Source organism: Puma concolor, chromosome B1 (genome assembly GCF_028749965.1).
Source record: "Puma concolor isolate L17-30 chromosome B1, mPumCon1.1.hap2, whole genome shotgun sequence".
NCBI classification, from domain to species: Eukaryota; Metazoa; Chordata; class Mammalia; order Carnivora; family Felidae; genus Puma; species Puma concolor.
The window spans coordinates 173,482,149-173,494,477 of record NC_141670.1 but is presented as its reverse complement, the minus strand read 5'-3'; the positions used below and the strand labels follow the sequence as shown (position 1 = coordinate 173,494,477).

The 12,329-nt window shown below is 42.7% G+C and overlaps 1 protein-coding gene across 4 annotated transcripts in view; it reads right to left on the bottom strand.

Moving 5' to 3' along the window:
* The window catches only part of RBM47 (RNA binding motif protein 47), a 163,552-nt gene extending 160,544 nt beyond the window's left edge, over positions 1-3,008 (bottom strand). Inside the window, exons 1-3 of one of the 4 annotated variants that reach the window (XM_086705194.1) lie at positions 2,858-3,007; positions 2,552-2,710; positions 2,047-2,179 (exon numbers count right to left, since the gene is read on the bottom strand). The gene's annotated coding sequence lies outside the window, so the exon portion shown is untranslated. Of the gene's footprint in view, positions 1-1,431; positions 2,022-2,046; positions 2,180-2,551; positions 2,711-2,857 lie in introns of those variants that run through there. The other 3 variants (XM_086705196.1, XM_086705193.1, XM_086705195.1) reach the window with 3 other exon arrangements.
* Positions 3,009-12,329: the final 9,321 nt, after the last annotated feature.

The following is a 12,329-nucleotide window of genomic DNA, read 5'->3' as shown; positions in this document are numbered from 1 at the left end:
AACAGATGAATTTAAGAGTAGCCTCGTCAGGTAAAGAAGTATGACAGTTAGGCTAGCTACGCTTTGTTTTTGTCAGGTTATTTCTTCATTTAACAAATACTGAACATTACTAATGAAGCTAGACTTTTGTGAAATTTCTGATTCCTCCTTCTCTCGGTACGCAGTTATTAAGACAAAGAGGCCAACGGTATGCGTATCAGAACAGGGTGAATGAAGGATAAGGTAGGCAAGAAAGGATACAAAAACCCCCATTTCTTTTCCTCCTCCTGTTTCCCTTTCAGACTGAGTTGGTTTTGTTTCCCTCTAAGATTTCAGATCATCAGTCTGACAAAGATTATTGTTTAAATTAATGGCAACACAAATTCCTACAAAGTGCTATCTCACTGCCTTGTCTAGAGATTGTGTTTTACGCCACTGACAACCTTTCACCTTTCAGAATCGGCACCTGCAGTTCTCAAACACTCTTGATCTAAGTGCAGTTGTGCTTAAAACTGCGGCAACTTCTTCATGTTTGTGTGGCCAACCCTTTGCTTTCTCTCCCCTGAAAAATGTGTGTGACTCCAGCATTAAAACTTTTAAAGAACTTTGAAAGAAACATTTCTAATCTGCATTCCTGCTAAAGACAACGGAGTGAGTCATTCGGATGCCACCAGAAAGAAATTGCTTGATTTTTCCGTACAAACCAGTATGGCCTGTAAGTACCTTGAAGACACTATCTTTCTATCATTTTGATAAGCCTCAGGAAAGAAGCCACATCCTCAAATGCCTTGGGACAGTACCCAAGAGTGGATGGACTCTTAACTAATTAAAAAATGAATCATTTATTTGCAAAATTCCACATCATTTATTCTAACTGATTTCCTAAATATCCGGTGACTGGTGATTTGTCAGCTGTCATAATTCATCAGCCCTACACTTTTACGCAGAATGAATTTGTAACTTTAAACAACTAAGCCTCCACTCAGTGCTACCTTTGGAGGTAAACTACTGCAGGAAGGCATTCCCCCCATCCCCGCCCCCCAACCTTAACACTTCAATGAGATAGATGCCTGTCATGAATATTTCCTCAATCGCAAGTTAAGAATCAGATTCTAAAAGTCACCTGTGCCACTGGATGGCCCAATAGTGTGTTTTCAAGGATGAAAAAAAAAAAAAAGTTTCTTGTATGAAAAAGGCTTCATCAAAGGTTCCATCAGAGGAAACATGATGGGGCTGTATAGGATTTTCTGCTTTTCCTGAAGCTGGCACTTTTAAAATCTTTTTATAAACCATTTCTTTCCCACTACATATACCAGGGTTGAAGGGAGAGTGGTACAATGAGAGAGATCAGGGCTGAAGAGAGAAGAAAAAGGGAAAAAAAATTCAAAATTGGGACCCAAATGTAAGATTAAGGGTAGGTAGTTTAGAAGGATTGCCAAAAAACCACCTTACCTTTGTTATGTATTTGGAGTCGCCCACTTCAGAAATTAACACCATTCACAGCCCGGTAGCAATTTACACAGCTAGGAAGTAACCTACAACATCTTCTCGGCCTCCCTCTTTTTAATGTAAAACCAAAATAAGGAGTGTCCAGCTACTCCCCACTGCGCCGCTTAAAGCAACAGATCGTTTTAGGCTCAACTCCCAGACTCTGGGAATTCCAGTTTGTCAGAATTTCTTAACCTTGGAAACCTGCGGAGAGAAACTCTCAACGAGGACAACTCCCTAAGCCCCGGCTTCTCACTGTCCCAAACTGCACATTCCAAAGTGGGAAGCAGGAGCGATAACCAGAAGGCAGCTCTCGGGGGCTAAATTCCTGGCGGGAGCGAGAGAACTTGAAAGCGCGGCGATTCCACTGGCCGAGCGGCGCCGGGTCCGCACCCGGGGGAGACGAGTGGCCCCGAGAGCCCGGCTGCGTCCGGCGCTGCGCACGGGGAGCGCTCCGTGTCTGCTCTCCGAGCTCTTCCCTGTTCCCTCCTCCCTCCTCCCGCAGCCCTCCCCCAGCCGAGGCCATTCGCCTCACAGTAGCAAGGTTGTCTCTCGTCTACTCCCTTCCCTTAAACTCACCAAACCAGATTTTTACTCCCGACACCGGCAACTTCCCGTAAATCTGCACTGAAATTTTATCCTGCTCGCTGAGCCACCACTGGCTAAAGGCCAGTGCAACATTCCTGTTGTTTTAGGAGCGCAGATACCTTTGCTGAAGGTTAAAAAAAAAAAAAAAAAAAAAAAACTGCCTGGATGGGAGAGATTTGGGGACTCCACCAGACAGATTTCTCCCCGCGCTCAAAAAGTCACATCCAAGTCAGACACCCAGAAACGGCCCCACAAGTGGCACCTGCTCCACCTGAGGACATGTGTCCTCAGACGTCTGGCCCCCTTCGGGTTGTTCAGAGAAATCAAGCAGAACCATGTTTGAGGAATAAGGAACCTGCTGCTGAATCACAAGCCGAACAGTACCACCCCACCCCCGTTCTTCCCCCTGGTACAAAAAGTCGTTTAACCAGGTAGGATCACAGCGAGCCCCGCGGCGGGCCTACAGGAAGGGGGGGACCTCCCAGAGTGTCCTTACCTGAGGCACAGCACCACTTGGACGCGCGCAGGAAGGAACGTCACGCGGACGAAACCCTGACCTTTGCCGGGGCCTTCGCAGCAGGGCCTGGGGCCTGGGCGCTGCTCGTTCAGAAGTGGCTCATTTTAATGCGCTCTGACCTAAAGTTACAGCTGGTTTCTAGAAAGGGAACAAAAAACACTGCATTTAAAAACAGCAGCCAAGCCCTCCCTTAACCTTGCCTGATCTCTGGGGAGTTGGCTCTAACCCCCACCCCATCCCCATCCCAAAGAAACCCGCAATCTGTGCCCCACCCCTTCGCATTACCTGTTTATACAAGAGTTAAGGAGCCTCACGCATTTCAATAGAGCGCTAAGCCTGTTTGTAGGCGCGTAACCGGCCAACAGGAATCGAATTCTGTGACTAAACAAACTAGAAGAGGAAGCAGGCACCACCAGGAACCTAAAACGGAGTTGTGATTTCGGGTTGCAGTGTCACCAACTGAGAAAAAAAAAAAAAAAAAAAAAAGGACTGTTTGTCATTGGGCTATTTTAGTGAAGACTAGTCCAAAAAAAGGGGGGTTTTTTGCTGGTTAAATGAGTTAATACATAGAAGAGCTTAGAACAGTGCCTGGCACATATTTAGCAGCTGTTAGCAGTAGTACTGGTAGTAGTTTTTGTACTATGGATTTTTTCAAGGGCATGATCAGAGTTAGAAGTTGGCTCTAGACGCAGCCCTGCTATTCGCTAGCTGTAGGGCCATGAGCAGGGTTTTTTTAAACTTCTCCCAGCTTCTGGAAGATTCCAGTGACGAGATTTTTGCTCACAGTTTACATTGTAGACAGTCTTGCATACATTGGAAAGTAAAGTTCCTGTAAAGGAGTGTCCAACTGATTTTCATCTCACTTAAAAGTTGCAAGATTGACAAAACACATGGAGATAAATTGGCCTGTGCATTCTGTGAAGTTCACTAGTAGAAAACTCAGGACCAGCAATCAACCCTAGATGTGTGCTTCATTCTAATTTGAATTTAGGCCCTTGATTTGCTGTCTGACCCTGGGAAAGTTACTTACCCTATTCAGTTAGAAGCTGCTGCTGGCCAAATAATAGTCTTTGCTATTTGAAAAACAGTGTGAAATAGGGGGAAATAATTTTTAAACTCCTCATAAATATTAAAAGGGGATTACTGGAGGCTAAAAAATGTGATCAGTGCCAACAGGACACCCTTTTTCCTCCACTTAGCTTCACCTTGAAAGAAAGAAATCACAATCCCTTTTACATTCATGAGGCCCTTTGTACTTTACCAAACACTTTCACCCACTTCATCTTATCTGATCTTACAAATCAATCCTGTGAGCTACTTTAGCCCCATTTTGCAGATGAAGACACTCAGGTCAATTAGTTCCAGGTTTCACTGCCTAGTGAGGCGGGGACTCGTTCCCAGTTCTAGTTAAATCTAAAAGCAGCATTTGCCACCTTTAGGAAAAATGATTCCAAAAACCACCAAAGAATTCTGAAACATTTTAGATCCCTTTGGGATTTTTATCTTCCCTATGGGGTAAGATTTAACTCCGATCAATTAAACATTTTCTGGGTCATAGGGGAGCCTGTGTGGCTCAGTTGGTTAAGCATCTGACTTCGGCTCAGGTCATGATCTCACAGTTTGTGGTTCAAGCCCTGCATCGGGCTCTGTGCTGACAGCTCAGAGCCTGGAGCCTGCTTCAGATTCTGTGTCTCCCCCGTCGCTGCCTGCCCTTCCCCCGCTTTCTCTCTCTTCTTTCTCTCTCTCTCAAAAATAAATAAACATTAACAATTTTTTTTTAACATTTTCTGGATTTAGGTTTATTCCCTGTCAATACAGGTGAGTATGAACTATCAACAGCAGGCAGTGAGACTACTCCAGGGTTCTCTTACCGTATCTAAGGGTTGATGCGGCCAGGCATGAACAAGGGCTCCAAAACCTTAAGATAATATAAAAACTCCAGCTCTACATTAGCCTGGATTTTTTCTTTTCTTTTCCAGAAGTATCTGGAATGTGGTCTCAAGAACCTTTCACTGTTAGGGATGCTTTGAGTTAAAGGATTCAAGAGAGGATATTTTCAGGCTTACTGATTTTTCCTGAAAACAGGATTTTCCATAGGAAACACTGGGCCAAAGCCTGGGGATTAAGACCAGGAAGAATACCAGTGAGTATGCAAGTGTAGAGATCACGGGCTCCAGGTGAACTGGGGCTGGGGTCAGAGAAGATGGCTCTTGAGGAGGCACAAGTCCCTGGAAGCAAGTCCTTATGGAGTCCATTACTTTCTCTAAAATGTAGCCAGGCACTTCTGCTTCTTTCTCAGTTGTGCCCAGTGCCACCCATTAAATGGTTATAATATTTGTTCCTAACTCCTTTGCACTGTCCTCCCCAGGAATATGTGAAAATAAACTAACTTTTTAAGCAGCAGGCCATAACAAAAGAAATATCAGCTTTCTCATCATTTCTTCTTTGTGGCTGAGCCTTGATGCCTGTTACTCTTCTTCTTCTTCTTCTTCTTCTTCTTCTTCTTCTTCTTATTTTAATTCTCAGGAAAATCCCATGATCTTAAGGCATTTTAAGTTTGCAGACCCCTGTGCTTTGCTTTCTGCTTTCTTCTTTGCCTTCTGCCTATAAGGCAGTGTGCTAGAGTAAGCACAAACAGCATAGAGTTGGGTATCCCACAGATGTGAGTTCGAATCCCAGTTTTATCTCAGCTATGTGATGCTAGGCAAATTACTTAACTGCTCTGAGCTTCACAGTATCTTCATTTATAAAATAACAGCACCTACCTCTCCAGATTTCTTTGAGAGTTAAATGAGAAATGAAATCTCAGCACAATTCCTGGCACATGGAGGGTACTCAAAAAATGGCATTTCCTTTTGTACCCCCAAAAAACTACTTCACAGCTCACAAAGAATCTTCCTTCCCATATTTAAATCTTAGATCAAATAACACTATTCAAGACATCCTCGTAAACAGAGGCAAACTGAAGGTGTAATAACAGCCACTCATCCCCATCGCCCCTCCAGTGATGCATTACCATCTTTGTCACAACCGCGTGAGATTAGTAGGAGTAAAGTACAAATCATTTGTATTGCCCTATTGCTCAGATTAGGAACTGGGGGTCTTTTTTTTCTTTTTTTAATGTTTATTTTTGAGAGAGAGAGAGAGAGAGAGAGAGAGACAGAGACCGGGCAGGGGAAGGGCAGACACACACACACACACACACACACACACACACACACACACACACAGAATCTGAAGCAGGCTCCAGGCTCTGAACTTTCAGCACAGAGCCTCACGTGGGGCTCGAACTCACCAACTGCAAGATCATGACCTCAGCTGAAATCAGATGCCCAACCGACTGAGCCACCCAGGCGCCCCAGGAAACTGAGGTTCTTAAGAGTTGTTTCAAGCTACTAGCAAGTAGCAGAGTTAGGATTTTTACTGCTTTTTACTATTCCCTACCACTAGAATTCTGATTAAATTATTCTTATACCCAGTTAGGGAGCAGAATCAAGAAGTTCCAGAAGACGGTTTTAGCTCACAGTTATGGGGAGAGGGCCAGGATATTCTGACCAGAGGTCCTGGACACTTCCCATTTTGGAGGCATGGAAACCCATAATGAATCCCATCAAAGATCTGTGCCCTATGAAAGTGAAATACGCTGACCCTACAGACTCCAATTCTGTGAGACACCGAAGGGCAGCAGCATGAACAGGTTGGGCTTGAAGTCTATGAGATCAAAGTTTGTGTCCTGGCAGTTATGTGCTCCTGGGCAAGTTACTTGTGTCCCTAAGCCTCAGGTTGCTGCTGATGGCAATACCTAACTATAGGGCCATCTTGAGGATTCCATGAGATCATACACATAAAAGCACAGGGCTGAACAACACTCTTCAGTTTCCAATATGTGTTTCTTTTGTTTTATATTTATTTATTCATTTTGAGAGAGAGGGCAAGCGAGTGGGAGAGAGAGAGAGAGAATCCCTAGCAGGCTCCCTAGCAGGCTGTGAGCCACAAAGCCCAAGGCAGGGCTCAATCTCACAAACGGTGAGATCATGACCTGAGTCAAAATCAAGAGTCGGACACTTAACCAACTGAGCTATCCAGGCGCCCCTCAATATGTGTTTCTTAAAGACTGAAGACTGTACTAACACAGTACAGGTGAGGCCTAAATAATGCATGGAATAAATAAATGCAAAGAGCTTAGAATAAGCATGTAGTGATTGCTGTTTAAGTCTTTGCTGTTATTGCTATTATTATTATTTCTTCACAAAGCAATTCCTTGGGACCATTGTGAGGTCGTAGTAAGGAATTAACTTTTTGGGAGAGAGAAGCTTCTGTTATCTCTTTCTTGTAAGCGCTGACCTTCTAGGTACCCTCTTACAGTATGAAAAAAGGGTAATATCTTCTCAATGGTTTTACTTTCTGTTTCCTTCATTTCCCCTAATTTTACCTGAAACAGAAAAATTATTGCCGGATGGGATAAAGTCACCAACCTGAATCCAAACTTTCTATGGGCTGCTGATAGTTTACCCAACAGAAATTATTCAGAAAATAAACCCTCTTTTGATCCAGAACATGCAACTCGACCCGGAGAGATCTCTCATGCCTGCAGCTTCCTTACCCTCTCCTTGCCTCGTGTGGTGGCCACTGGCTACCTCATAGAAGACTGTTGAGTCTTTTCTTTGATTTTTATATCAAATCCACACTGGATCCTGGGCACTCTTCAATGCAAATGATTTGGCCTAGCCACTAAGTGTAGAGCACAGTCGTCAGCTTGTAGGTCAAAGGATGAGAGAGGGCCACTGAGAACTCAGTCAGAAGAGCATCTGGCTTCGTGGTTTCCATGCCACACTACGGGAGGGCCCCTAACTGAATTTTAAAAATGTACTGAGTTCACAAAAAAGGGAATTAAGTATAGCAGGGGTTCACTCCACACATTAATCTTGGAAGCCAAATCCTTCATTTTGAGAAAGACCTTCAATACAAGGAGCCCCTTGACCTTCGTCCTTCCTGCACAAATAGTTCTGCCAGAGCGGGGCGCCTGCTTAGACGGAAGGTTTTCCCCACCCCCACCTGCCCGCTGTGATGGAAGGAACACTGATGTAAATTATAGGCCCTTAAAGGCCCACTCGAGACCAAGACATGATTTTGTTATGGCAACAGATGCTGTTAATTCCTTTATATCCCTTTAAGACGTATTCCCCACCAGAGACCTTTAGACTTCTTTTTATTTTATCATGGGAAACAGCCTCCCACAAGAAGCTCAGTCATTCAGCAATAACTTAGCAGAAAAGATTGTCAACATAAAATTACTAACAGTTAGTAAGTGCTTACAAGCGTATTTGCCAGCACTTTCCATGTATTAACTATTTAATCCTCACAAGAACTCCATGACATAAAGACGGTTGTTAGGCCCACTTCGTAGATGAAAGATGAAGAGACCAACCCACAAAACAGGTATGAGATCCTGCTGAAATCCCACCACAAGACAGCGGCAGAGCCCGTGACTCTCACCATTACATTCTATGGCCTCGCAAAAGATCTATATATGTCTATGATGATCATATTCTATATGCGTGCATTCTGGTAGTGGTAGTCCCAGCCTAAAGACAGTGCCTGGCACAAAGTAGGCACTCCAGAAGCGTTTCTTGAATGAATGGGTAAATGTGAATATACATTTGAAGGTTATCATCAATATTTAGAAGTCGATGTATGTCAAAAGAGGTAGGGTTTACCTCATCTAGAATCTGAGATTTAGGGTCTAATATATTAGAGAGTGGATGCAAGGAAGTTTTCAAAAACATGATTTGGGACGCCTGGCTGCCTTAGTTGGTAGAGCGTGCAATTCTTAATGTCAGGATTGTGAGTTCAAGCCCCACATTGGGCATGGAGCCTACTTAAAAAAATAAATGTGTATATATATATGTAGTTATATATGCACTATATATAACTGTAATTATATATATACACATATATATACATATATATACATATATATACATATATATATATATATAAAGTTTTAATTTGACATATACTGTAGGGGATGAGCATTTTATGGGACAGAATTAATTGCAGGTGTGGCTAAATTTACTGACCGTAAAAGCCACATAAAAATAAAATGAATATTCTTCCCTCTGTTTCTATTGTTTCTCTGCTTGGAATACCCCTATATATCCATCCATTCATCCACCCATCACCAATATAAGCATGTAATTAAGAACACAGTCTGGGAGTGCGCCTGGGTGGTTCAGTCAGGTAAGCATCTGACTTCAACTCAGGTCATGATCTCATGGTTTCTTGAGGTCGAGCCCCGTGTCAGGCAAAATTAAAAAAAAAAAAAAAGAACACAGCCTGAGGGTGCCTGTGTGGCTCAATCAATTAAGTGTCCGACTCTTGATTTTGGCTCAGGTTATGATCTCACAGTTTGTGAGATCAAGTCCCACATCAGGCTCTGTACTGACAGTGTGGAGACTGCTGGGGATTCTCTTTCTCCCTCTTTCTCTGACCCTCCTCTGCTCTTGTGCTAAATAAATAAATAAATAAATAAATAAATAAATAAATAAAAGAACACGGTCTGGAACCTGATGCCTGAGTCTGAATCCTGTTTCTGCCACTTACTTTGTGACTGTGGGCAAACAACTTGACTGTTCAGAGGCTTAATACCCCTCATCAGTGCTCACCTCATTAGAAGTGTTTAGAAGATTCCATATGTTACTGCAAATGGGGTGCTGGAAACAGCCCCATGTCAGTATTCTGTTACAATTATTCATCCAACCATCCATCCATTGTTTTATCTAACAAATATTTATCAAGTATCTACTATGTGTCAGGTTCTGTGTGTCCAGCTAAATATAGAATAATAAATGAGATAGCGTCCTTATCTTCAAGGAACTAATATTTCATAGCAACAGGTAAGGCCACCAGCTGATGGCCTTACCATGTGTGAGACCGGGGAGTTAGTGGCAGTCTCACTTAGACTTGTTCAATGAGTATTTACTGAGCATCTACCAAGAGTCATGCACCTGAGACACATAGATGAATAAAAACATGGTCCACTCCCTTGCACTGGAAAGAGAGATATGTATATAACTATATGAAATACAAAGGGAGGAGGGCAATACAGGTGTATGCAAAATACCAGGAAGAACCCATTATTTCTGTGTGTGGAGGAGGAGAGTAAGGGCAACTTCCTAGACATGGTAACATTTGAATTAAAAATAAGAAAATGAAGGGGAACTTCATGAACAACGGTAAGACGGGGGAGGGGTGGTGAAAACATTTAGCATCTGGTGTGACGGAAGCCTGGAGGTGCAGGGAGGTGGCAGGAGTTACAGCTGGCAAGGAGGGTTGGGGCCAGATGGCTAAGAGACTTGAAAGGAAAGGAGGGGCACCTGGCTGGCTCAGTCAGTGGAGCATGGGACTCTTGATCTCAAGGTTGTGAGCTCAAGTCCCATTTGAATGCAAAGATTACTTAAAAAAGCAAATCTTTAAAAAAGAGAGAGAGAGAGAGAGACTCAACAGGAAAATGGCCTTTATTATGAGTGACAAGATTTTGAGCAGGAAATGGACATGATCACCATGTCCACAGAGGATGGATTGAAGGGGGGACAACTTGAAAACAGAGAGACTAGTAATGAGAAAATTGCAATAGTTCAGGTAGGAGATGACAAGGTCCGTAGGGCAATGGTTGTTCAAGAGATATTGGATGTGGTGTATACGGTGGATTATCTCATTTCACTCTCTTTCCAGTATATGCCTTCCTGTACTGAGAGGCTAGGAAACTAAAGTTGTATTTCCCAGACTCCTTTGCAGTTAAAGTTCCAAATGGAATGTGAGGTCTGACAAACAGATCCCTTTGTGCAAGATTTGAAAGGTGAAAGTGAGGAAGAGGCCAATTCATAGCAAGCACAGTCATAAACATGTGAAGTGTTCTTGTGGCAACATCCCAGGGTGCTGTTCTAGCTTTGTAGCTAGAGCATACAGCACAGGGTACAGGCACTATTTTTGCTGGTGTGGAACTAGCAGACATAGCATGGCTCTGTTGCAAACATGGCAGTGGTAGCTTTCTGATCCCACATTGCAACAAAATTGGTGTGTCCCTGAACTCAACAGTGCCAGTGGTGGTCTTCTGATTCCCCACCTTCCTGATTGTGGCACATGCAGTAGCTTCCCTGGCAGGTCAGTTCTGCAGTGTTCCTGTGGAAGTCCTACCTCAAGGTCCAGCTGAGTGCCTACTCTTCCAACAATTGTGTAAGCACTTAACTGCATATATTAAATCCCTTTCTGCTTAAAACAGCCAGAGTGTTTTGACTGCCGTTGACCCTGCTGATACGTTGAGTAAATAGAACTGAAAGAATCTGATGACCTATTAAATGTGGTGAGGAAGAAGGGAGTGGATGGCAGTGAGAGGGAGACAGGAAGCAACAACTTCCAAGGTTTCTAGCTTCATGTTGCCATCAATCAAAATAGGGATTTGTGGGGAGAGTCGGAGATCTGCAGGTAGGAGAGTGGGCCATCTCACAAATTGACTAGAACAGATGCTCCACAGAATCCAGCTATGGGGCAGACAGTTGAAACCAGGTCATTACTGACTGCATTAATAGGGGAGTGGAAGGAGATTTAATTTCAGAACCTAAGTGGATGTTTACTACAATGCATCACTGACCCACACCTTCAAGTTCAATTCTTTTTTTTTTTTTCAAGTTCAATTCTTGAATGAAGAGTCATATAAAATACCAATGGTGGAGTTAGTGAAATTCATACACGTACTTGTCTGTCCCTAGCAGCATTTTCTCTCTTATGGTTTACTATTCAGAAAGCTCTCTTCTTGGCAATATCTCCTTTCTTAACTTTGGTAAGACAAGTAAACTTTTTCTTTCTAGAATTGTAAGTACCAATATAGTCTACCAATATCTTTCTTTCGGGGCCTAATTGACACAGTATTGCTCAGATGAAATCACATTCTAACCTCAACCCATTACTTTGGCAATGACAACCAGCCCATGAGATAGTGACCCATATTATTCCTCCATTCATATGAAGTACTTCATTGTGGTTTTTTTACAACAAATCTGGACAAGTAGTAAGATTTTTTTAGCAGCTGATTCCATTTATATATATATATATTTTTTTTTATTTTTATTATAAGTTTTTTTTTTAAGTTTATTTATTTTGAGAGAGAGAGAATGTGAGCAGGGGAGGGGCAGAGAAAGAAGGAGAGAGAGAATCCCAAGTAGGCTCCGTGCTGTCAGTGCAGAGCCTGATGCAGGACTCAAACTCACAAACCGTGATATCATGACCTGAGCCGAAATGGAGAGTCAGTGTCTTATCCATCTGAGCCACCCAGGCGCCCCTGATTCCATTCTCTTTAGCACAGTGGCCATGTTTCCAAGATTGTAGGTAGTAGAAATGTAAATGGACCTCAGCTCAGCTCCTTTGAACTCTTTGGAAAAATAACAGCATGACACTGCAAATTTGAGGTGGGAACATATGTGTTCTGTTTTTACAATAAAATTCAGGGATTTACACAATTGTCATTAATGCGAGCCTAAGTGAATATGTTTCTTAATGGACACAAGGTTTGGAAAGTAGAAACTTGAGCAATTTGTTATAAATATTAGCACCCACTTTTTTTTAAACAAAAAAAGACCCCTGGTAAGACTTCAAGATGCATTTGAACATGTCTTTATTTTAACATTTGTGACATTTAGTTATGGTTAATTAAATGCAAATATTTCTGTTCTTATTAGATTGGGAGTCCCCTCCTTGGGAT